The following is a 24103-nucleotide window of genomic DNA, read 5'->3' as shown; positions in this document are numbered from 1 at the left end:
TATCTTCTACAAAACAGAGACACCATCCAACTAAATTATACTCATTACATGGATGTTCAATGTTATTCCAGTGGATAGTTTCTAAATCTGTTTTAATTCTCTCTAACACAACATTCATATTATGTTTATTCATTATATTCCTTTTTATAACTGCTAACAAACGTATTGCTGGCAATCGAGATCGATATGAAACTGATAGGTTTCCAAGACTGTAATAAAAACAACACATGTCCCTGCACGCTTACTCATTGGATTGCAAATTTCAGTATCATCAAAATACAAAACAATTGACAGAGCTATTTGGTTTGGTTGAAAATGTGCATTTTGACAATAAACAGAACCAGTTTGAATATCAGAATAGAACCCGTCATTTCTTTCTGCAAGCTGGTTAATAATAAGTTCAAGTATATCTTGATTATGCAGAAGTTTTTCAATGCTTTCAGTAAGTGGAATGTACATGAAAGTGTCTCACACAACATCTAGGTTAGCATGTCCTCTCTGCCGAACCACTTGAAGCCTTTGGCCAACATGCACAGTCTCTGGTTCCTGCAGAAGTTCTAGTCTAGGTGACCTATGAACTTGTATTGATTTGCATGTACTGAATCATAATATAACAAGATGTGTTTGTGAAACACTGATACCCCCGTATGGCACCTTATGGCGAAGGTTAAAGTTTCTCAAATGCAAGTCAAAATCAAGGCCAAAAGATAAAAAATGTTAAATTTGAAAGCCCTAGCTGCAACTGTTCAAAAGTTATGGCGAAGGTTAAAGTTTTTTTAAAAGTAAAGTAAAACATCAAGGTCAAGGTCAAATTGTTGGTATCCAAAGGAAGGTCTTGTCACAAGGATTACATATGTAAAGTATGAAAGCCCTAGCACCAACCAATCAAAAGTTATGGCCAAGGTTAAAGTTTTTCGAAAGTAGGTCAAACTCCTATGTCAAGGTCAAAGTTGTTGGTATCCAAAGGAAAGTCTTGTCACAAGGATTACATATGTGAAGTATGAAAGCCCTAGCACCAATCATTCAAAAATTACGGCCGAGGTTAAAGTTTTTCAAAAGTAGGTCAAACTCCTAGGTCAAGGACAAAGGGTCAAAGAGGTTGATATCCAGAGGAAGGTCTTGTCACAAGGTATACACATGTGAAGTTTGAAACCCCAAGCACCAACTGTTCAAAAGTTATGGCCAAGATTAAAGTTTTTCAAAAGTAGGTCAGACTCCAAGGTTAAGGTCAAAGAGGTTGGTATCCGAAGGCCTTGTCACAAAGAATACACATGTGAAGTTTGAAACCCCAAGCACCAACTGTTCAGAAGTTATGGCCAAGGTTAAAGTCTCATAAAATTTTGCAAAAGTGGGTCAAACTCCAAGGTCAAGGTCAAAAAGTCAAATATGATGGTACCCAAAGAAAGGTCTTGTCACAAGGAATACACCTGTGAAATATGAAAGTCATAGCTCCAAGCAATCAAAAGTTATGGGCAAGGTTAAAGTTGACAACAGATAAACAGACAAACAGACAGGTCAAAAGTAATATACCCCAGGATCTTTCGATCCAGGGGCATAAAATCATCTTGGCTAGCCAAGGGTTTCTGATCCGCTACTCTCCACACAAATCCTTGGCCTACGGTTTTAAAAAAAGTTGGGATTTTTTTTCTTAAGTTGAATAGATCGATATCATTCGACCAATCAGCAATTGCTTTTTGTAAATGACGATATCTGCGTTCAGGATATATCTTGACTCTTTAGTCTCCGGAAAGAAAAACAAGCAACGATCTATAAGATAACATACCATTCTATAAATAGCTATGGTGTCATCCAATCTTAAGATTTGATCAGAAATCTATACTGCAGATGTAGATTTGCACTCTAAGAAACAAATAAACATTGCTTGATACCATCTTGTTAATTATTCTCTAAACACTTTAATTTTTAAATTTGCTTTTTATTTTTTGTCGATGGCGCAATCTGTGCATATGTTGTAAGATTAGGGATCATCTGACGTAATCAGTCCCAACTTTTGATAGCATCATAGGCAAGGGTTTGTGAGAAGAGTAGAGGATCAGAAACCCTTGGGTAGCAAAGATGTATAAAAAAAGATGTAGTAATTATGTGCTCAAACAAATATACGTCAGCTTAAACTTGCGTACATAAAAGATTACATTGTTTCAAATGAACATTATCAAGGTTTTTAGTAACTCAAAATAATAGACACTGAATTTATTTTTAGAAAAATAGAAATACAGCAAAATCCTCAGTGTCATATGAATGATCAATATAACATTTATATTCAGCTGGTGAAAGTAGATGAGTATTAAAATTTCATTATGATGTTAAACAAAAATAAGCAAAAAAAGTTGATGAACTCGCAACATAAAGGAAGTTTTCTTTCATAATTTTATTTCTTTCATGTGCTGTGACCACCCCATTAAAAGGTAACTAGATTTCAAAAAATTCATTAAAGGTGTGCTCGGGGATTTCATTGTCTAACTCTTGCATATAATGGTGTAATATGGTCTTCAATATGTTGATATAACTTTCTACAATATTATTGACCCCACTTGCAACATCTTCTGCAGCTGTCTGAAAAGAAGCGAAGAGAGTTCAATTCTGTGTGCACCTTTGCACAGTGATTAAAATCGGTTCAATGTGCAACAAATATCAACAATACAAACCTCTATCCGGTACATTTATTTAAGATTCATGATGAAGGACACAGCTTTGCGTTTATCAAAATAATCAACTATGTCAACATCATTCACATCAACACCATCCTCTTCGTGCTCATTATAACCATCCATGGCATCGTTATTAACCTACAAAACCATAATCCTTGATATTTCTTTAAATATTTTTTCAATGATTTAGAATATAAATGACTATAGGATTTCAAATAGTGAACTTTGTGATATTTTCTTAATATATCTATACAAATTTTTGCACACATTTTATGACGTTAAAAAATCTTACAAATTTCTAATTATTTTGGTAAATATTATTCAAGTTATCTATATGAACTTATATCTAAGAGATATTATAATATTGTTGCTTTTAAATGCTTGAGAAAAAGTTAAGTGCCTAAGAAAGTTTAGAATAGACTGATTAGTGAGTGATACTGATGCTCCAATGACAATGCTGTAACTTGTGAAAATCACCAATTGAACAGAAAAAGCAGTCTCACCATCTCTATATCATTCATTTCTTGAACTGGGTTGCTGTTCATGATAGGATCTGTCTGTGCATCATTCATTTCCTGAACAGAGATGTTGTTTACAATACAGTCAGCCTGTGTATCCATCATGTCCACATGGTGTTTCATCGTTTGACGATACAAAGAATTGTATTTCCGATACACTTGTTTACATGCAGAAACACTGCATTCTACCTGGAAATTTGGATTATTTGAATGTTCTGAGAAGATATGCCTCATCAAAATTCGCAGAGTCACTGCGACGAAAAGTAGACAGATTGAGCATCTCCAGGCCATAGTCTGCATCAACTGATCAATGTTCCTTTCATTTTCTTTTAATATTAAGTCGTACATTCTTCAGAGAATAAACAACTAAATAGCTTTAAAATTATCATTTCACGCGGATGAAATTAACACAATTATTTAAACAAAAAAATTAAGTAAAACGAAAGACATTTCCCGACTAGTACTGATTTGTGCATATACATGTAGTTGAATTGCGCGACTAATCTAAACACGAATTGATTTTGGCCTTTCTCCTCCGCATCACACTTCCGTTTGGCGCCAAAAGATGAAGGTTTCGAAGATTTTGATACCAAGAAGATTTGTGAATGGCTCAAGCGAAGGGGTGCTTCGGAAGAAATTCAAGCCATAATTGGAGGCATGTGTTAATCACCGAAAATACTTTAAATTTAACTTTGTACATGTTATATTCGATGTGTTTATCAAATTATGAATTTAATTCATGTCATACTGTATTCGGCATGTTCAGAAGCGATAGGAAATCAAATATACACACGAGGAAAATTTGGTGATACAGTCTTTCATTTCATATGTCGTTAATTTAACCTTACGTTTAGTAACAATCTATAAAGCCTAGTGAGGTTACATTTAAAACAATTTTCTTTCAAAATTTGAAAGAAAACTGTTGCATAAGTTCATTTGTTAAGGCCATTCCAAGTTGTTTTTTTTTTCTCTATGTATAGCGTCCGCGTGCGCCTTGGTTTTTGACACCCCATATCAGAAAAAAGAAACAAAATCAGGAGTCCTGAAATTGATTATTCTGGTCGAAATCATTGAATTCTGTCAGTTTCTCTAAATATTTGTCTACAATATGCCATATTAGGATTATTGTTAAGTATTAAGAGCCATTCTCTGTAACGACTTGAACTTTTATATAGGAGCTGTGGCACGCATAGTCTCAGAATTTCTCCAAACTCTCTATGATAAAAGTCTTTGATACTGTAAACTCAAATCAGGCAGAAATTGGTTGCTACGTGTGATGGTTACCATGGCAACATGTCCTAAAGTTTGAAAAATGGCATTTTTAAACATGTTCAGAGTCCCACAGTTGACGTTTGCAGCAAAGCAAACAAGTTGCAATGATTGTTTCTGAAAGTTAAAGGCCTGATGTCTTAAATGCATGATAAACATGTTTGGTAATTCAACTATTACATACGTTACTATGGAAACAAAGTATTCAAAAGTAATAATATTGCTCATTTAATTTTCTAAAATCATACACTTAAGAATAAAAAAAAATTATAGGTTAAAATGCAAGCAAATAATAGACAAAAGACCCTTTTAACATATACCAAGGAAAAAATATGATATTTCTTATAGATTGGCAATGGTTGCCATGGTTTAAATACCAAGAAGGGATTTTAAATTTTCTCTCTTAGTGTTTAAATCTAATCCTATCTTTTTAAAAAGCGTGTTTCTATAAAAGTAATGATCAATTTTTAAAGATGTTCATGTGACCATAATTTTCACATTTCAAAAAATTCAAATTCAATTCTTTAAATATAGCGTTGCTATGGAAATAAGCCGAAAAAATATGCATAAATATCTGAAAAATATTCTGTTTCCTTGGATACGTACCCTTGTATGTAGATTCCCAAAACTTTTATGATTGATAATTGTGAACAACTAACCTAACTTTCAATTTTGACTGCCACCCAATCTCTAACTGGATGCAAAAAGCTGGCACATAGGGTTTAATATTGATATAAAATTAACAAAATCGAACATTTTCCCTTCTTGGTTACCATAGCAACAGTGTTGTATTTTTCAACAAATGTTATCAATATATTATATTCAACTTTAGTTCTACCAGATAAGTACTATTCAAGGTGAGTCAAATAATATCTCTCTTGAATAAAAGATAAGTAAATTCCTAAGGCAGCAAAAAAATATCACTTTAAACAACTGGTACATTGTTTCCATGGTTACACTGCAAAGTAACAATTAATCCCAATTTTTCTTATGTTGTCGTTGTTGCAAGGTCCTAAGGATGTATATGTGCCAGTCATGAATTTTATTGTTTTTCCTGAAGATAGTAGCAATAACCCAATCTTAGCAACAGATTTTGCATGGTTACACTGTGTTACCATGGCAACCATGAAAGTTATTTTTAGAACAATGTTGCCAATACCGAATTACTTAAGGTCAAATATTTTTATTGTTTTTTCTTAGGTTGTTGATTGAGTTTGATTATTTAACACCTATCATTAGTGAATATTGAGCGTTTTTCTGCATTTTTAACCATCTAAATAGTATTCCAAATGTACCCATGGTTACCACTTACTTAGAGATAAATTCTAAATAGTTTCTTTGTAGCATAAGTGGCAACAAGGTGTCAGGTTTTTATGAGAATGGTTTGTTTGTTTTTCTCTGTCTTTATTAAGGCTTAATAAAGATTCAAAGTAGCTGAAAATCTCAATTTTTCCAACTTTTCTGGCTGTTACCATGGCAACCAAGACACATAGCAACGAAATTTTATTTGATATATGTTTCTGGTGGCAAGTTGTAATAATGGGCAAAGTTTCATCAAAATCGGTGACCATGCGTGGCAAAGAAGTTTAAGTGGTTACAGAGAATCGCTATTAAATACCTTGATTTTGCTGAGGAATAGACCTTTCTACTATAAAATAAGATTAATGAAATCAAAATCCTTTAAATGACGTCATTTTTATGACTAAGTCTGTGTTTTATATTTTGGTTTGTGTATTTTTTGCGAATAGGTAGGTAGGTTTTTGAAAGATGGGTGGACGCTAAATAGAGAAAAAAACTTGGAATGGCCTAACCATGTTAACACTAGTGTTGTGAAATTCACATCTTTGGAAACTGGCAAAGTACTTATACAGTGTACACCAATTTACAGTGTATTAGGTAGTTATTTATTGTTTGAGATAGGAGGCCTTTAAATTGACAAATTGGCAATTTTATGATAAGCTGTTTTCACATTAGTCACAGATTTTCATATCGTCATATACCCTAAACAGTCTAGACAAACTCCAAAAAGGCGTGAACGCCAAAAACGAAGTCTTTTGCTCCATCATGCATTGCGACAAATGTCTGATATAAACAAACAATGGATTGTCATTCGCCTTCTTCAAATGTACAGCCGCTTAATGTACTTTTGTAAATGAGCAGCTGTAATACATAGTGACTTTATTTTAATTTTTGTAGAATGTATAAATTACACTTTTTAATTATTTTGTGGATATTGACTTCTTGCTTCCAATTCTTGCATAATATTGTGATTTGGATATAAGACATCTAATTCACCTGTCTTTAGATAAATAAAGAAAAATTATTTTACGAACGACAAAATCAAGGAGACAATTAATTAAGGAAATAATTCTTACCGGTAGCATTGAATTCGATGTCATATATCCAAATCACTATTATGCAAGATAGTTAAAGAAAATAAAAATCCTCAAACCTTCCTTAGGTCCATTTTTTATTGAAGTGTACACGGCAGTTGCGTTCCCAAAATCACTTCCAGATCAAATTCACCTTCATTTTATTATTTTATACCTATTAATTTATTGAATTGCATGCATGGGCTTTTAATGTAATAATTCGAAAACAAAAATTTAAAGCTCCAAGATCCTTGTACACTTTCCAACCAGATACTGACGTTCGTTACCCGTGTTTGGTTTATATACTCTGAAAATTAAAGATATCTGTCAGTCACTTGGATAACTAACTGTGAATGTTTTCAGTAGAAATTCTATGGGTCCGATAAATTAAAACATTTTATACCATGCTGGTGTATTTTTCTGTTTTTTATAAGTTGTATATAATCAAGATTTTTTTTCCTACCAAGAATATAGGTTATTAAAACGGCAAATAAATAAAATCAATGTGTGATGCATGGTCTGGGGAAAACACTGCTGTAAGTTATGCGATCTACTTTAACTCTAGAATAATTGCCGTCGTGAACTATTGCTTTTGTTTAGGAAATTCTTCTCTGTCACAAAATTAATTGTAGTGAATTTATATATATATTAACTGACTCATCGCATATAAAATATGCCGTAATTTATTTTTGGAATAAGTGTTGCTGTTCTTGCTCTGATTTAAGGTTTTACTTATTTGTAATGACTTGCACATTTGTAAACTTCCACAGAGCATTATTCAAAGCTGCATTATAGAGAGAAATGACAAACATCTGTATATAACAGCGTGTGCCAAAAACTTTTTTAGCCCAGTAGCAATGGCAAAATTTTACTAGCCCGGATCACTTTAATAAATATTAACTATTTTATCACATGTTCATATAAATTAACTGAGTCATGTCCCACTGCCCACCAATCTTTACATTTGTTAGAAATTCTAGTGCACACACAACTACAAATTCAATACTCTCTATGCATAAATTAACGTACTTTAAGAGTGAATGTTAAAGCTTTTCAAACAGTTTATAAAATTTAGTATGTTGATGTTGATGTTTTTTTAATTTCATGATAGAAAATGACATCGATGGAAGGACCTTCTTGGACCTAAATGAACGATCATAAAGATCTCTCTAGTTCGTTTAAAATAAGAAAAGAAATTAGAAAATTTTTAGAAGAGCTGGTAAGAATAATGTAATTTTGATTTTTAAAGCATGCCGTTACCAATTTTATTTTCTAAGGTTGCAACATAATTAATCAGATTTTTTTCTGAACAGAATGTACATGAACCAAAGATTTTAAGTGAGCAGTCTTGATCATGTTGATCACCAGTTGTCCGTAACTCTATCATGTTGATCACCAGTTGTCCGTAACTCTATCTGAATCTCTAAAACATTTGCATTCTGAGTATCTTTCCAGAATCACAACCAATTGTTTGCGAAGTTTGTTTAAAGCAGATTGATTGATTGATTGTATATTGTTTTACGTCCCATTCGAGAATTTTTCACTCATATAGAGACGTCACCATATACCGGTGAAGAGCTTCATGTCATGTGATTCATGTGATTTACTCGGCACTCAGGGCCATTGAGCAGTGAGGGATCTTTATCGTGCCAACGCCTGTCGTGACACGGGGCCTCGGTTTTTAAGGTCTCATCCGAAGGACCCGCAACTTTCACTTCAAAGTGCCGAGCGCATGGCGAAGGAACAGTTGCTACCTATTTTTTATCGACTTAGGTCTGTCGCGGCCGAGATTCGAACTCACGACCTCCCGATCACGGAGCGAGCTGTTTTAAAGCAGAGTAATAGGATGATTGTTTTTAGAAGAAGAAATCAAATTTTTTACACATAGTTCCAGAAGTTGTTATGAAGCTTACCCACTGCTTTTAGATATTGATATATTTTTATATACATTTATGTATATTATATTGATGCATTCTTGTCTTTTTCAAAAGAATATAGTATGTGCATCGACTACTCTTCCAATGAATAAATTATCTGTTAAGTAAGTGATGTGGTGCATGGGTTTCTTGTTTAAAATGAAATAATAATTAATTTGACCTTACTTTGAAGCATGAGAATGATGATGATGCTGATGGCTCAGATTCCCCCCAATTCAAAAGGAAAAGGTCACCATGACACCACCTATAATTTACCAAAAATACAAAGGCCTAAGAAACATGCAACAATGAGGCTTACAACTGATGACTACTTCATTCTAAGGTCTGAATCCTTGAAAATCCCACTCGGCATTCTCAGCAGAGCATTGAAACAGACAGACGTCGCATAGTCAGGGTATCTATGGATTCTTTGATAGGCCAATATGAAGGAAGGCCGTCAGAGGCCGAACTTCAGACGTTAGCCAGACTGAAAGCGAGTCAGTATCCCAGTTTGAGGGATAAACCATCTGAGGGGCTTCGAGATAATTATGTAAGCATCTGTATTACATTCTTTAATCTTTAAATTCTTTAAAATGATATTCATTCATAATTACTCCAGTGCTATTTTTTTACCATTAATTGAATTTTTGTTTCCTTAAAAATGAAATAGAATTCATTGTTGGGATTTCTAAGAAGACGAATGTATAACATCACACCACCTGTCTCAACAAAAGGGTATTATTCCATTAAAAAAAGGGAGTAATGAGTACGATACTCAATTCATTGCCCATATGTATACCCCCCCTTTTTGACCCCTTAGGAATGGGCAGATATAGTTTGTATTATTACATATAGGAAAACCTATTTCATCTGTTTGTAGGGGGTGTCAACACAACACAATTTTTTTTGGGGGGGGGGGGTTCTATCCAGACAGTTTTTTTTTTAAAGAAAGTTTTTTAAGGATTGTTTTTAAGTTTTGTGTGAGTTATTGGTGTGTAAATCACACAGACCTGTCATGTAGGCATATTTCATGAAGTGCGCTAGCATTCCTTATATAGTTACATTTTACACATTTAAAAAAAACACCAAAAATATACCCAATTATTGGATTTTTCCCTGCCCTATATCGCCATATTTTTAAATGTCTCTAATCTCATTGTGACGTCAAGTTAGCGGGAGTTTCTCCGTGTATATTTCTATGCGTGAATATACCGGAAAATGGCATTCAAATCAATTTAACAGTTGCCTTAGGAGGAAAACGCAGCAAATGTAAATATTTCCATTTAATAGAAAAAATTTCCAGTTCCTGCAGGGGAGGGGGGGGGGATTTTCTTAAAGCAAATTATTAAAGAGGAAGAGTCGTTATGGGTCATTATCGGCCCTGTTACTGAATATGATCAGGATTTTTTCACAGGATGTCTACAATGCATTTTCCCTAACACAGTTTAAATTTTTCCGATACCACTTTTAGTTTTTCGCCAGGAGCCTCTTAAAAATGACATGATCGTCCACAAAAGTCGCGCTTAAAAGTATGACGTCAGATGTAATTTTTACGTTATCAATATTTGCTATAGACAACTATCAAAATTTCTACGATTAAAATCTGTTACTTTTCAAATAACCTAATGTTTTTTTTTACATTAACCAAATTACATTATTTACTTTCTGTAGTTACGATATCTATGCTGAAACATTAATGGAATAAATATATAAAAACGTTGTGAAGAGAAAAACTCAAAACTTTATTCCCTTGATATAAATATTTTTAAAACAAGTCTTTAATACAATGACAACAAGAGGGGTTCTTTATACATTCTAGCAATTACACAAAATAAGAACGAGGGCGCTTTTGATTGGCATTCGGCAGGAATCTGGGCGCACTTGAAAAGTGAAAATTTCATTGATATGTCACATGAAATTGTAGCATTCTTTTCATGTATCGGGTTCCTGTGAAATAGGACAGGGGCGTATTTTCCCGATATTGTATTTTGATTTGCTAAAAAAGAACTTGAAAATTGGCTAAATGAGTCATTTGGTACAAAATGTTACATTTTTAAACACGTTTTTCTAAAAACTTGCTATCTCTGGGTCATTTCTCCATGATTTTGAAACGTTATTTGTGTGCATTTTAATTTAAAAAAAAAACTAACAAACATTTGTAAAAAATGGAGAGAAGACCCAGAGACGATAAAAAATGAACTTTTCCCAAAAAATTCCAATGTGTAAATGCGGTGCTTCATTGTCGCTTTAAAAAACAAAGTGTCTGTAGCGGTGATAGCTCAGTAGTATGCGTTACCCGTCCAGTGCAATGAAAAAGAAATATTTTTGGTTCGATCCTCGCATGGAGCGTTAATATTTTTTCAGTACAAACAATCAATTCTTTTGTCAGTTTAATTTTATCTACTTATTTATTTTCAAATAGATAAATTCTGGTTCTGTTGCACCGAAAACGAAAGCAATTCTTCCAACCTACTGACACTTTAATATATACATGTACTTGTAATTGCATTTAACTATACCCTATATGTGTTTATTATTTATGTGAAGCGTTACTAAGTTTTACATGTAGTAATTATTAAGATGAGGGGAGTGATATATTAAATATGACTAAGTATTTCAAACTAAATATAACATTTTTCCATTTGCGTAACTTTGTAAAGTATATCCAGTTGTGGTCAACCGATCAAATCGTAGACATTTAAACTATAAATGTTTCGTACGCCTTATTCCTGCAGATAACACGCCAAACACGCCCATCTTCTTTTATCTAAAAAACTTTAACTTCCCTTAGAAAAACTGAAGTCCTTTTTTCTGATCATGAAGCCAACTTCTATCATCTCCCTTGCAAAATAATCTACACAAAATGATTTTCAAACTTTCATTAAGATTACAATTTCACGTAGTAGAAGTCTACGTACGCAGCTCTGTTAAGGCTGCATAAAGAGGGCGGGGCCTAATTTATACGGGAAAAGTTTACTGTGACATCACACAAATATAGCAATTCCTCACAATAACAGAAAATGAAATAATTTGCGAATCTAAGCTACATAAGAGTAATGAACTACATTAAAACTTACCACTGCATTCATTTTTGTCGCTAGTTAAATCCCACACAACAAGATATAAACAAGTCACTGATCGCAATGCACTTGTCGACATGACGTCATCATGGTAAAGTTTGACGCATTTTATGTGCAGTGAGAGGCGGATCATGTAATTTTTTCACAGTGAAAAATGCGTTTTATTATTAAACAGAATATTATTTGAAAATCTTAGGTAGATTATTAATACAGATCTGAAACGTTTGTTTAGTGTCATTATTTAAAAAATATCGAGAGAATGTGTTGAATTAATTCTACCGTGTTTTTGTCTACAGGGTGTGCATCTTTCACGTCGAGGTGCCTCATTAAATCGCCTTTTCGCAAGGACATACACTTAATAGATCTTGACCATTTTTTGAATACACATAATGGACATATTCCTTAACTTGAAAAGTGCTGCTGCTTTCCTGAAATCGATAGCATAGCTTAATAAATACATAAAATACTTGGTAAAGGTCACACATATTTCGACATTAGCAAGATAACTTGAAATTTAAACTAATAAAATGCGAATTCTATTTGAAGCAGCAGCACTTTCCATAAACTACAAGTTATGTAGAAACAATCTATTACTTTAATTTTTAATTTTAACTAGGGTATGCCCTTGCGATATTGAAATTTGTTTGTGACCTACATACAGTACACATTATATGCATTTATCACGTGACTATCAAATAACGTGACCAAACCAAATTCAGTACAGAGCGGGGTATACAATGTTATTTCAAAGAATGTTAAAGTCATAAGATAATATAGTACCTTTACAAAATTAAAATTCATTTTAAAAAGGTATGTATTTATGCACGTTTATATTCTGTTGATTTCTTCGAAGTAAGCCTTAACAGTGCTGCGTAGATTCATGGTCAATAACAGAAAATCAGAGCCAATCACATCTGCTTATTATGTTTCATGAACATACATTTTATGAAATGCATATAGAATATATATAGAGAGAGAGTTGTTTGAAATTATTAAACATCACATTAAAGTTGGTTGATCAGGATAATAGCTACAGTTTTGAGCGACTGCCTGCGATTAACCACGAAAAAGGACGGTACTTGTATCCTACGACTATCTCAACGAAAAACCCCGAACTGTTGCATTTTTTGAATTCGTAATGAATCGTAGTTCTAAATCGTGATAGTTATGGTAGGGGCTTAAACTATATATATATTCAGATGCGGATACAGATAATGCGTGGATCTGGGGGGGGGGATGCGGACCCTCCCCTGGAATTTGTAGAGTTATCAAATGTATATACAAAAGCAACTCAAAGTGACCTTGGACCCCCCCCCCCCTTTCGAAAACGCGGACTCCAGTTAAGTTGGTAGAAAAAGTCATGCATAAAGCTTAAGAAGTGAAGAGAAGCGTCTATACTATATATTTTGAAACGAATCTATATGAAATTGCTGGTACTTATATGAAACAATAAATACTGAATTAATTCATTATTTTTCTGCATGAAAGAAATTCTATTTGTAAGAGATCTTAAATACAACATACATAAATCAATTAAAAAGTTACACTAGTGAATAGAACCTTTCATATTTTTTTCATTGATATGATTCATAACCAGCTTGACCTGTTGTATGCAAGGCCACGCCTTACAACTGTACCACACAACTTTCAGTGACCACACGATCAAGAGTATAATGAAAAATAAGACCTCAATTAATAGAGTAAACAGCAAACACGGTATCTATGGTTGTTGAAACACTTCTGTTTCCACTAATTTTTTGTAAGCAGAAAGTGTATTGAAAGAAATTGTTTGAAATGTCTGTGTTCAATAACTTTTCATCATTCGTACATTGTATATATGTAAATTGGCAATGAAATCAGGGACAACTTTATTCTTTGTAAAATGTTTTTATTTTAAAAACGAGATAAACTGGTAGTTAAAATGTAAAGGTAATAATCTTATGAGCAATATATTTTCGTGTCAATGATAATAAGAAATCTAGATTGTGGGTATCATACAGGCCTACAATATTTAGGTTGCTTCCTTGACCCCGAATAACAACTGTTATTAGATATTCTCCCTAGACATGAAGAATATATATATAGATTATAATACAACAATGTCTTCCAACATGTTAAATGTATATTTTATTTCATATCCAGGAATAAAATCATAGCGGCACAACCATACATTTTCACGGGGGGGGGGGGGGGACGGGGGACTATCAACTATCAAAAATTCCTTGACGGGCAAAAAAAGAGAATAAAAGGTTACCAGACATTATTATTCTCTCTCTTATCTGTTTAGCACTCATCAATTAATCACAGTCCCTCTCGAAAATTTCATATGGAGACGCCACCACTTTGCCGGTGGAGAGCTGCAAATTTTGTCCTATACTCGGCACTTACGGCCATTGAGCAGTGAGGTGTCTTTTTCGTGCCAGCACCTACTGCGACATGGTACCTCGGTTTATACGGTCTCATCTGAAGGGCCGGTCTCCACGTCCCACATTGGGATTCGAACCCGCGACTGGAAAGAAACATTTTATAAAGATTCAATTTATGGCATTTCTTCTGGACACTTACGTCCACCCATTCTTTTACTTCTTTTACGCTAGGTTTAAGTAAGGTGCCAAAGTCGACGAATTCATTGGCCCATATTTTAGGTTTAATTTTTTTAATCAATCTCCAGGGTTAGAGGCTTTGAAATACTCTCGGGGGCTTCAGGAAAGGTGCTGTTAGAATTACCCAAATTAACAGTAGGTTCTGTAGTGTTGACTTTGACAGCTTTCTTCTCTTGCGTTGGCGGATTTTGCGTTATCGCGCTGCCTGTCTGTCGTTTGGAGAGCGCATCTAGCACTGCCTTCGTTATATCAGGAATACATTAAGCAGCTTTGATGACACTGGATTTTTCCTCAATGTCCCTATCTTTGGTCGATGCAGTTCTTTTAGGTTGAGGCTCTTCTGATTCTCCAAATTCTGTTGTCCGACTCCGCTTTTTATGAGATGCATTAGTGTCAGCTCACTATCCATACCCATGCCATCGGGATTAAAAGTTTACAACTGTGCCAGCTCACAGTCTACTTGAAATAATACTAAATCATGTGTTAACACTTGTATCAGTACAGGGTTAAATTAAATGTATTTCGCATGCAATGTTTTACGACATTTCCTAGAAATGATATCTCAAGTACAATATACAATCATTTAACGCAGACATACTGATAATCATACATGATTTTAAAAAAAATAGTGTCTGCTAAACGTAGAGGTAAGTTCGATACGATAATTCATAATTTTTCCAAGAGATCATGGAGATATTGAATAAACTCGTCTCCTGAAATGCTGCTAAAGTTGACAAATCTTATCTTTCCACTCTACCCAATCCTTACTATTGGAGAGCATATTTTAAACACTGGATTATCGCCCCACGCAAGTTTCTGTAGTAAATTGGCATGCCCCATTCATTGTTGAGATGTACCCATCACAAAAGACGAGGCGCTCGCTGTTCTTGACAATTTTTTTATTATTCAAGTACTGTTAACAGTTTTTCCCAACAAGCTCCCTCTTCAAAGCTATATTGAATTTTATGACTAATTCATTATAAATAGTTTATATAAAAACAGGGTCTGATATCTTGGCATCAGTTGCCAAATGACTGTCTTTTTAATTTTAAACCGACTGGTAAACGTTCAGCACTACAACGAAGACGTAAACAATTCGTAAGCGCATGCTTCAGCAGCCGTTGCGGTGTCCAAATCGTTTCCATCTGAATGTAATGTAAGACAGTCCGGAGAAACGTGCTTAAGTTTTTGTTCTAACGCTTCCAAGTGACAATTATTTGTCAGCTTTCCTCCACTTGCACCATAATATGTAACACATACATTTGTATGAAATATGAAGCTAACGAACAGTATTTAAACTCGAAAGTCCAATGAAACGATACAAAGTTGGAGCAGAGCAAACAAGAACCTCAAAATTTAGAGGTGGAATCAGGTGCCATGGAGGAGGGAGCATTCCCTGCCGACCGGTCACACCCGCCGTGTACTCCTCGGATTTACATGTAAGTTATGAAATTCTTCCTTTTGATTTACAAACTGCTCAGATCTTTTTAGTAAACTTCCAGCAATCAAAACCAACGCCATTTTGCATGTTTACTCAATGCATTTTGGATGCTAGGCAATATATAAATAGCCACAGAGTTCACTGAGTCATTCATGGTTCTCAGACTGGAAAACTGGCGAGAAGCAAAACAAAGGAATTCAAGTTAACATACGTGAGCATTAACACATTTCTTTCAACTTCTGCTCCATTGTGATTTCCATGATATTCGCATGAAAAATGGGTGTCCATAGTAGTGATTTAGGTTTTTCTTAAGTCAAACACAAAAAGCATGATATTGCAAAGCACAGAAGCAGACAAATGAATCTCACCAAGGAAAATGTAAAGGATACATGTAATCCAACAATATAACACGAATAATAAATTCGCCGTACAGATTTGAGCTTTGTACATGCGGTACTAAGGGGTTGAATGTCCCACAATAAAATTAAATCAAGATAACAGGCGAATGTATGTTGACGAGGCAAAACACGCTGGAAAAATGAAGGCGTGCTTAAACATAGCAGCATCTGGTCAGTTGCTGATAAGAAATTTTCAGATTACAGGAAAGTAAATTGAACGAAGAAAGAAATAAGAGTTTTTCCTCCTTCCATGTCAGATGTTTTACATAAATTTAATGCTTTAAATTAAGATTTTATATCGTATTGTTCTTGTTAAATAAATGTTATGTTTCTCTGTTTTATATAGCTTTCTGTTTACTACAGTCAAGGTGAAAAATCCGTATTCATTTCCAATGAAGCTCATAAGAAATTTTGTCTTGTATTGTGACGGGGACAAATTGTTGTTAAGTGCATTCTAGACATTTTAAGCAATTCAGTTCCTAAGCTGGTTTCCTTTGCAGCTTCTAAGATTGTATCTGAAGAGTGCCAAAGACTTTGTAAGCGTGGATCGTAATCAATTCAGCAAACCAAATCTTACGACTCCATATTTAGGTACACGTGGGATGAGCTCAACAAAGAGGAATAAAATAGAGAGCTCCAAAGATGCTCAAGACAGTTTCATCCATGATCAGCGAAACAGTCGTTCCTCCTACAGGAATGATTAATTGTATGTTGTTTCACTCATATACAGATGTCACCATATATCGGTGTAGGACTTCAAATTTTAACATTTACATGTTTATCGTGCCAACGCCTACCGTGACACGGGGCCTCGGTTCTTTAAGGTCTCATCAGAAGGGCCCGCAACTTTCACTTCAAAGTGCCGAGCGTTTGGCGAAGGAACAGTTGTACATATTTTTTTTATCGAAATAGATCAGTCGCAGCCATGATTTGAACACGCGACCTTCCGATAACGGAGCGAGCGCTCTAATTAATGAGCTACCGTGAAGGGCTCTACAGATAAGAAGTATATTAATGAACACAGTTGCAACTGCTCTCCTTGGCCGAAGTGACCAGATCTCATTCTTACAATACCAGATCGTATTTATATGACTCATGGATCATGTAAACAAACAGATTCATTTTAAAGCTTTTACAATTTTTTTTAGCTCGAAAGTTTTCAGAGCTGTCACTGTATTTTTGTGTACAAGGTCTCCTTAAATTTGGAAAATAATGGATTATATTGGTCAAATTTCGGAATTATTTCAAAAGTTCGTCTTTCTGTGCTCTCATTTTATTGTAAATTTTACTTCTGAAAATGAAATCTACAAAAATTGTGAAGTTAAATGCATCTCCTTTATATTTTTTTTTTGTTTTGAGCGTATTTTACTGACAATACATTGTATGTCAAAGGGATTGGACACAAGTTCTAGAAACATAGATAGTTCAATTATTGCATGATTGAAATTTATCTGACCAGTAAATTGGGAAAATTTGTTTATTTTTGAAATAGGAGGCGTCTATAATCAGACCAAAACCAGGGAGATTGACGGCTCTGGCTTTTATTATCATCTTTTGCCCATCCATCTGTCTGTCTGCTTTATCGACCTTCCGAACACGGAGCGAGCTGTCTCTGCGTTGCTGAGTAAGTAGACTAATTGTTGTCAGATCAATATCCTTATTGTAAGAAGCCTGGAAATACATCGTAATGTTATGTTATAGGAAGTTATAACCCCTGGGCATAGGGTTGGGCCACGATGGGCAATCAAAGTTTTGTATTGGAATGTATATAGGACATTTTCTTCTCAGATTATCAAAGTCATGATTAGTAATGTCTGTACGGAAGCTGTAGTGTTGATTCAAGTTTGTTCAACTCATGACCCCTGGGGTAAAGTGGGGGCATAATATGTAATCAATAATAATAAAGGGAAAAAATGATGAATAACAGGAGGGCCATAGTAACTCTGGTGAGCATTGTGGGCCTCTTGTTTATAAATGAAGTAGAACGTCATTAATCTGAAAACCAATCATCAAGACTAATTTGTCAGGGAAAATATTGTGAAGTCTATAAATCGTTACAGTTACATTTCAGTATTATGAAAGCTTCTTTTATTCCCTTCCATTTTATATGAACATGGACCAAACCCGCACTTGAATATGTTATTCTTGAAATAATTATATAAAAGGAATGAGAATACATTCATTGTCAAAACATTCTATTTTACTGGATATCCATGCGTTCATATCTATATTCATGATATTCATACCGCTCAAAACTGTACTGTAAAACATACTCAAAGCGAAGTGATTTTCACTTCCCGTGACTTTAAATTATATTGCAAACTTAATGGATATAAGTAATTATAAAACAAAATCGTCCATCCCTGGCACTTCATTACAGCTGTGTTTTACTTTGTAAATGGATCAGTAAACAGAAATGTTCATCTTTATTCATTAACAGTCAAAACTTTTCAGTCAGACTATATAACGTGCTGCTCTATCAAGGGAATTTTAAACAGGTTGTCCGTATTTAAAAAAAAAACATGTATTATCAGTTTCATTTAAAGTCATTTTTACTGTCAGAGTATACAATGTTGAATAATTCGGAGTTGCAAGAAAAGGAATTAACATTAGAAAATAGAGATTATAATTCCTTAAAAAATGAAATGATTTTAAAACAGCTTCTAAGTTTAATGGACATTTGTTTACTAGTAGACATAAAATCATCAATTTCCTCGACTTTATTCCATTCATTATCAATAGTATCATTACTGTCACTTCAACATTCTGTTTCATTATTGAACGATTTTTCGAAATGATTGGCACAATTCAGCAATAAATCACAGCATGTTTGACGTTTCCTAAGTAAATTTAAGTAGGTCGGTGTCTGATAGAAAAAAATTTTCACCAACTCTTTCCAGCGGCAGTTTTAACAAAAAATAAAAGTTTTGACTTCTTTGTCTAAAGGATGATGTGACATAACTGCTATCTGGGGCCCCTTTTTCTACGACGAATTATATTTAATCTACAACGATTTTGATAGTTTTCAAACATGAGTGAATAAATACAACGCCTTTTGAATAGTTTTATTTATTTTTAATTATAAGGATTACTGCATTATCTATGATTTTTTTAGACCCTATGACAGCAAAATTCGGCCTGGTTTGTGACAATATGTTCTTTTATGAAAAGAGAATAGGCGGGTCTTAGTACAATAGAGGGATATGCATGTCCGAGGAATCTACCTTATATGGCTATTGTTATTATTTCGCACATAGTCGCTTACCGAGAACAATTGTCCAATCCGATGACAGAACGACAAAACATGCTGGTTTACTACATGTTTATTTTTCATCACAGGCACGTGGTTTAGGCCAACTCACACAATATCTCTACTACATTTCAAACTTTTAATGGTCAGCCAAGACTAGTTATACAAAAACAAAATAATACGCATGGAACCTCGGTGTTTACCGTTTTTGGTCAAGAAATGCACATGAAACTTCTATTCACTGATTCTCGGGAATACGTGTAGACCTAGCGAATTGCCCATCAAACGCTTTACAAACTTTGAACTATGTATACATGTATTTATAAATCAATTGTTTGTTAATGTGAGCTGGGAAATTGTAGATCCGTGTCTAATTTGTGACTCAAATGCATAAAAAATTGTTTATCGGAAAGCAGGTAAAAAAATACAACCTTTCAAGCTTAAAATGTCCTTAGTATTTTTGTGGTACTGTCCTTTCTGACATATTTCATTTTGTCAAATAAAATCTGCACAATAGTCATGTTGCAGATTTTATTTGACAAAATGAAATATGTCAGAAAGGACAGTACTCACTAGTAATGCAACTCATTTAGCTGATTGGTCAGTTAGAAAGTATCGCCAGAGCCTCGATTAGCATATGAATTTATTCTTACGTCAGAAAAAAATGGTTCCGACGATCTGGTCATAATGGGAAAGGCCGGCTAGATTTTACAATTTTTTAAAAACAACATGTGAGCGCAGTTAGGTACATTTTTCTACTTTCACATATAGGTAGATTTCAATAAAATACAGTGACCAGCCAAAGGAGAAAAATGTACCTACTTGCGCTCGTATATTTTAAGGGCTTCAAAGAGTGGGGCGGGGCCAAAATTCAATGGGAATTGGATGTAAACATGGTACCCCTACTCAAAATAAAGACATATATCTTCCAAATTATGTTTCTATTTTCGGTAAAAGTAGTATTTTATGAGGGTAAACATCTCAGTGATTAAGTGCATGCAAAAATTAGAGTAAAATTTATATATTTAATTTTTTGTCAATTTACCGGGGGCCATATGTCACATCAGCCTTTTGCAAGTGATGGGACTAGTAAACTATAAAAGCAACAAAAGGTAAACCATCCCTACCAACTTTTCTAACTGCTTACACGAGATCAACAACTGATCTTGGAAGTCCATATAAAACTACTGAATTGCAATTCTGAACATCTCCCATTCCCAGAACTGAAGTAGCAAACACTATTCGAACACAACTGTCTTTATTTCGAAATGTTGACTATATTTTCTCTCTTCTTTTTTGTCTTCAGGTGTAGGGCTGTGTCAATATATCGAATATATTCAATACGTATCGATATTCAGGAATGTATCGTATCGAAAAAATAACTTCCAATACGTATCGGACAGGCAGTTTTCCTTATAATTCTGTAAAAATGTTGGGGATTTCAGTTACCAAAGATTATTTTTAACTGTTTTGAATTAAAACTGGTCAATAATGAAATAAACATTAAGGAGATAGCACATCTTAAATAACTATTACAAAATACATAGACAACTATATTTTAACATGTTATGCTAGACTCACCCAGTTTTTATCAAATTTATGCATTAAATGTCATTTACAAGACATTTTTGAAAGACTTAATAAATAATCCAATATATCGCATATCGCTTTTATAAAATATCTTATCGTATCGAAAAATGTTGCTCAATACACAGCCCTATTCAGGTGTCTGAGTGAAACATTTCAACCAGATTCGTACAGTTCTGAATTTCTTTAACAGCCTGATTGTATAACTTGGAAACGTCCGATACTGAGTTGCAATAAACAAGAGTTCTTGAAAATGATTCCCTAAGAAAACCAAGTGCATCTACTAGCCAGTAAATTGCAGTTTCAATTTCGCTAATGACTTTCTTCACTACCAATCTGATATATGGCTTATTTTGGGATAAAGATCTGTATTGTATCATTACCTTTTAATCTCATGTCTTTTACACGTTTTTTCATCTTGTTGGTGCATGTTGCTTTGAGTACTGCTGGAAACACAGATTTCAGTTCTTCTACATAACGGAACCTTTTCCTTAAAACAAGGTTTTCATCGGAGTCGTCATTCCCTCCCCTAAAAAAAATATAGGAACAATTTTTACATGGAGCATTTACAATTATTACCTGTCTGCTTGACGAATTCCCCTTCTTATAGTGAAAATAAATAGAAACCTTTGGTACAGGAAGAATAAGGTTTTCCACAGCTATTATAAGTGATCATGTTTTGATCATCATAAAACATTAACAAAAACAGGTTAACATAAAACCCTGCCAAAAACTGGGTTTTTTTTTTGTCAGAACTCTTTTATCAATAGTGTCAGTAAGCAGATTTTCTGTCTGGCAGGGTTTAAGTTGAGGATAAACACAGACATATGTTAAAATCTAGCGGTTGACATCATTCTCAAACCATCAATATCTCCAGGGTAAGGTTTCTCATTCAATGAATTTACATTAAAGCTAAAAATTATTCATGAAAAAAAAGTTTGAAAATATAAATATTTTTATGTATCTTCCTTATTCCTACAAGTCCTTAGCAAAGTCAACCGAGCTGGTTTTTTGATGGATTAAGAGAAAATAGCAGTATTGAAAGTGAAAAAAAAGTCATTTATTCAAGTAAACGACGCAAAACAAAAATACACATAGTTAGGGGGTCATAAGAGACTAGAAAAAACTTCTAAAGAACACAAAAATCTTGGGCATCATATTTTGCAAGAACTGACCCCCTAAAACGAAACATTCCATAAATCAGGCACTGATATGCCTGCCATCAAAAAAGGGTGGGATAAAACAAAATGAACGCAAAATATGAACACTAATACATGTATAACAATAATACGAAAACGATGGAAGAAAGGGGATGGATGGAGTTTTTTTTTTTTCAACTCGCAATTTGGCGTGGCTTTCTCCTTTGGTAAATAAACAACAATGATCACGTGATTGGGAGAAGCCACTCCGACTGGATAATGTTAAAAGTTCTTCTCTTGTATTCTGCAGGGATCAAAAGTCAATGAATTCATTATTCCAAATTTTGGACTAAAGCGAATGCCATCACTAACAATAGATGAGTAAGTAAGATCAGTTGCCCTTGCTGGCTCACCTATAAAAACTTGATCTAACAGATCCCCCAACTCTGGTGTTGAACCCGACACACTGTTGGTTGCAGGGACGAAGGACCTGTAACTGAAGGTGATTGTAGATCTGCTGTAGTTTTGGTGATGTGTCAGATGAGTGAGAAGTACCTGCTGGCACTGAAGGAGCCTCCGGAGGTTGAATGTTTAGTCCATTGTGTCCTTGCGATTGCTTTAAAATGGCTACGGCTAACTTGTCGTAGTCAATGTGTGAGAGCCCAGTGCTTTGAGCCGGTGGTCCCACAGGCGGAAGGTCCAGTGATATGACAGAAGCTTGACTTCGGTCTGTAGATTAGACTGCCTTCCGCTTTTTGGCTGTTGTAGCAGCTGAGGACTTCTATCCCCTCTTTGGTGGCATGGCTGCACACCTGGACAATCAAGCAATTAGCATAATGAAAGCAATTAATAATTTTTTATTAAAACGATTCTGAAAAGTTCCAGAGGCCTGAGCAGAAAAACAGCTATATAAATATTTATATTCACACTAACGTTTGGCCTCAGTGACAAATCAATGTCTACAGCCTCAATCTGCATGGAATAAACTATGACTAATGAGAAAATGAGGTATAAATTTTCATCATTATACTAGAAAAGTAACAGTTAAAAACAAAACAACACCAAAGGAGAATCTGAAACTTGTCTGATCCAATTTTAAAATGTAAATTTCAGCTAGTAAAACAAAGAAGGTTACAATGTAAAAAAAGCAATACCTTAAGGAAATGTATGTACATAATGATAAGTACAAGGATGTTGCGTGTGGTCCCACAACATTTGAATATATTTAATCATACTTTATATAGTGTACAAAAATACAGTCGAGTAAACAGTAGTGTTTTATGTAGATGATACGCTTTAACTTAAGTAGACTATAGATATGGTATCAAAATATGGAATATGCATTCTTTAATTAGAACATTTGAAATACATTACTGATTATACTATGTTACATTTAAAGTTTGGTTATGTATATGTAAAGCAATTGAAAACCAAGGTCAGACAAGCAGCTTTAAGCATAATGATACTGGCCTGAAATGTGTCTATGATATAAGATAGCTGAGAGAACACTTCGCCAAAAACGATGCATAGGAGAGGTGGACACAACATGAAGGGATGGGGAAGGGCAACGGAAATGTACCCTGTCATAGCACAGGAATGTCAAATCCTTCCAGAATCCTTTATGAGGCCAGAAATGTACACCGTTCAGAGTTGAACATTGTTCTTAAAGCATTGCGGTAATGGCGACCATGCGATCGTTGAAGTCAGACGACGAAGCCCAAGATTGGCGCCACAGAAGTTGGCCCACAATGACTGTTCGTATGCCCATTCCAGAATGTAGATACGACGCTAATAATAAAATATCACGCACCACCACTTCGTCACTATACAACAGAATATCATTCTCACCAATCTGCATGAA

At 34.3% G+C, this 24103-nt stretch overlaps 2 pseudogenes; one reads left to right on the top strand and one right to left on the bottom strand.

Moving 5' to 3' along the window:
- Positions 1–3298: 3298 nt before the first annotated feature.
- LOC133180350 (uncharacterized) lies at positions 3299–9507 on the top strand (annotated as a pseudogene).
- A 5180-nt stretch (positions 9508–14687) lies between these two features.
- LOC133180349 (uncharacterized) lies at positions 14688–23829 on the bottom strand (annotated as a pseudogene).
- Positions 23830–24103: the final 274 nt, after the last annotated feature.

Source organism: Saccostrea echinata, unplaced genomic scaffold (assembly GCF_033153115.1).
Source record: "Saccostrea echinata isolate AGI-Se365-2 ecotype Australia unplaced genomic scaffold, CSIRO_AGI_Sech_v1 ptg000006l, whole genome shotgun sequence".
Lineage (NCBI taxonomy): Eukaryota > Metazoa > Mollusca > Bivalvia > Ostreida > Ostreidae > Saccostrea > Saccostrea echinata.
This window is presented reverse-complemented; position numbering and strand designations above follow the sequence as displayed.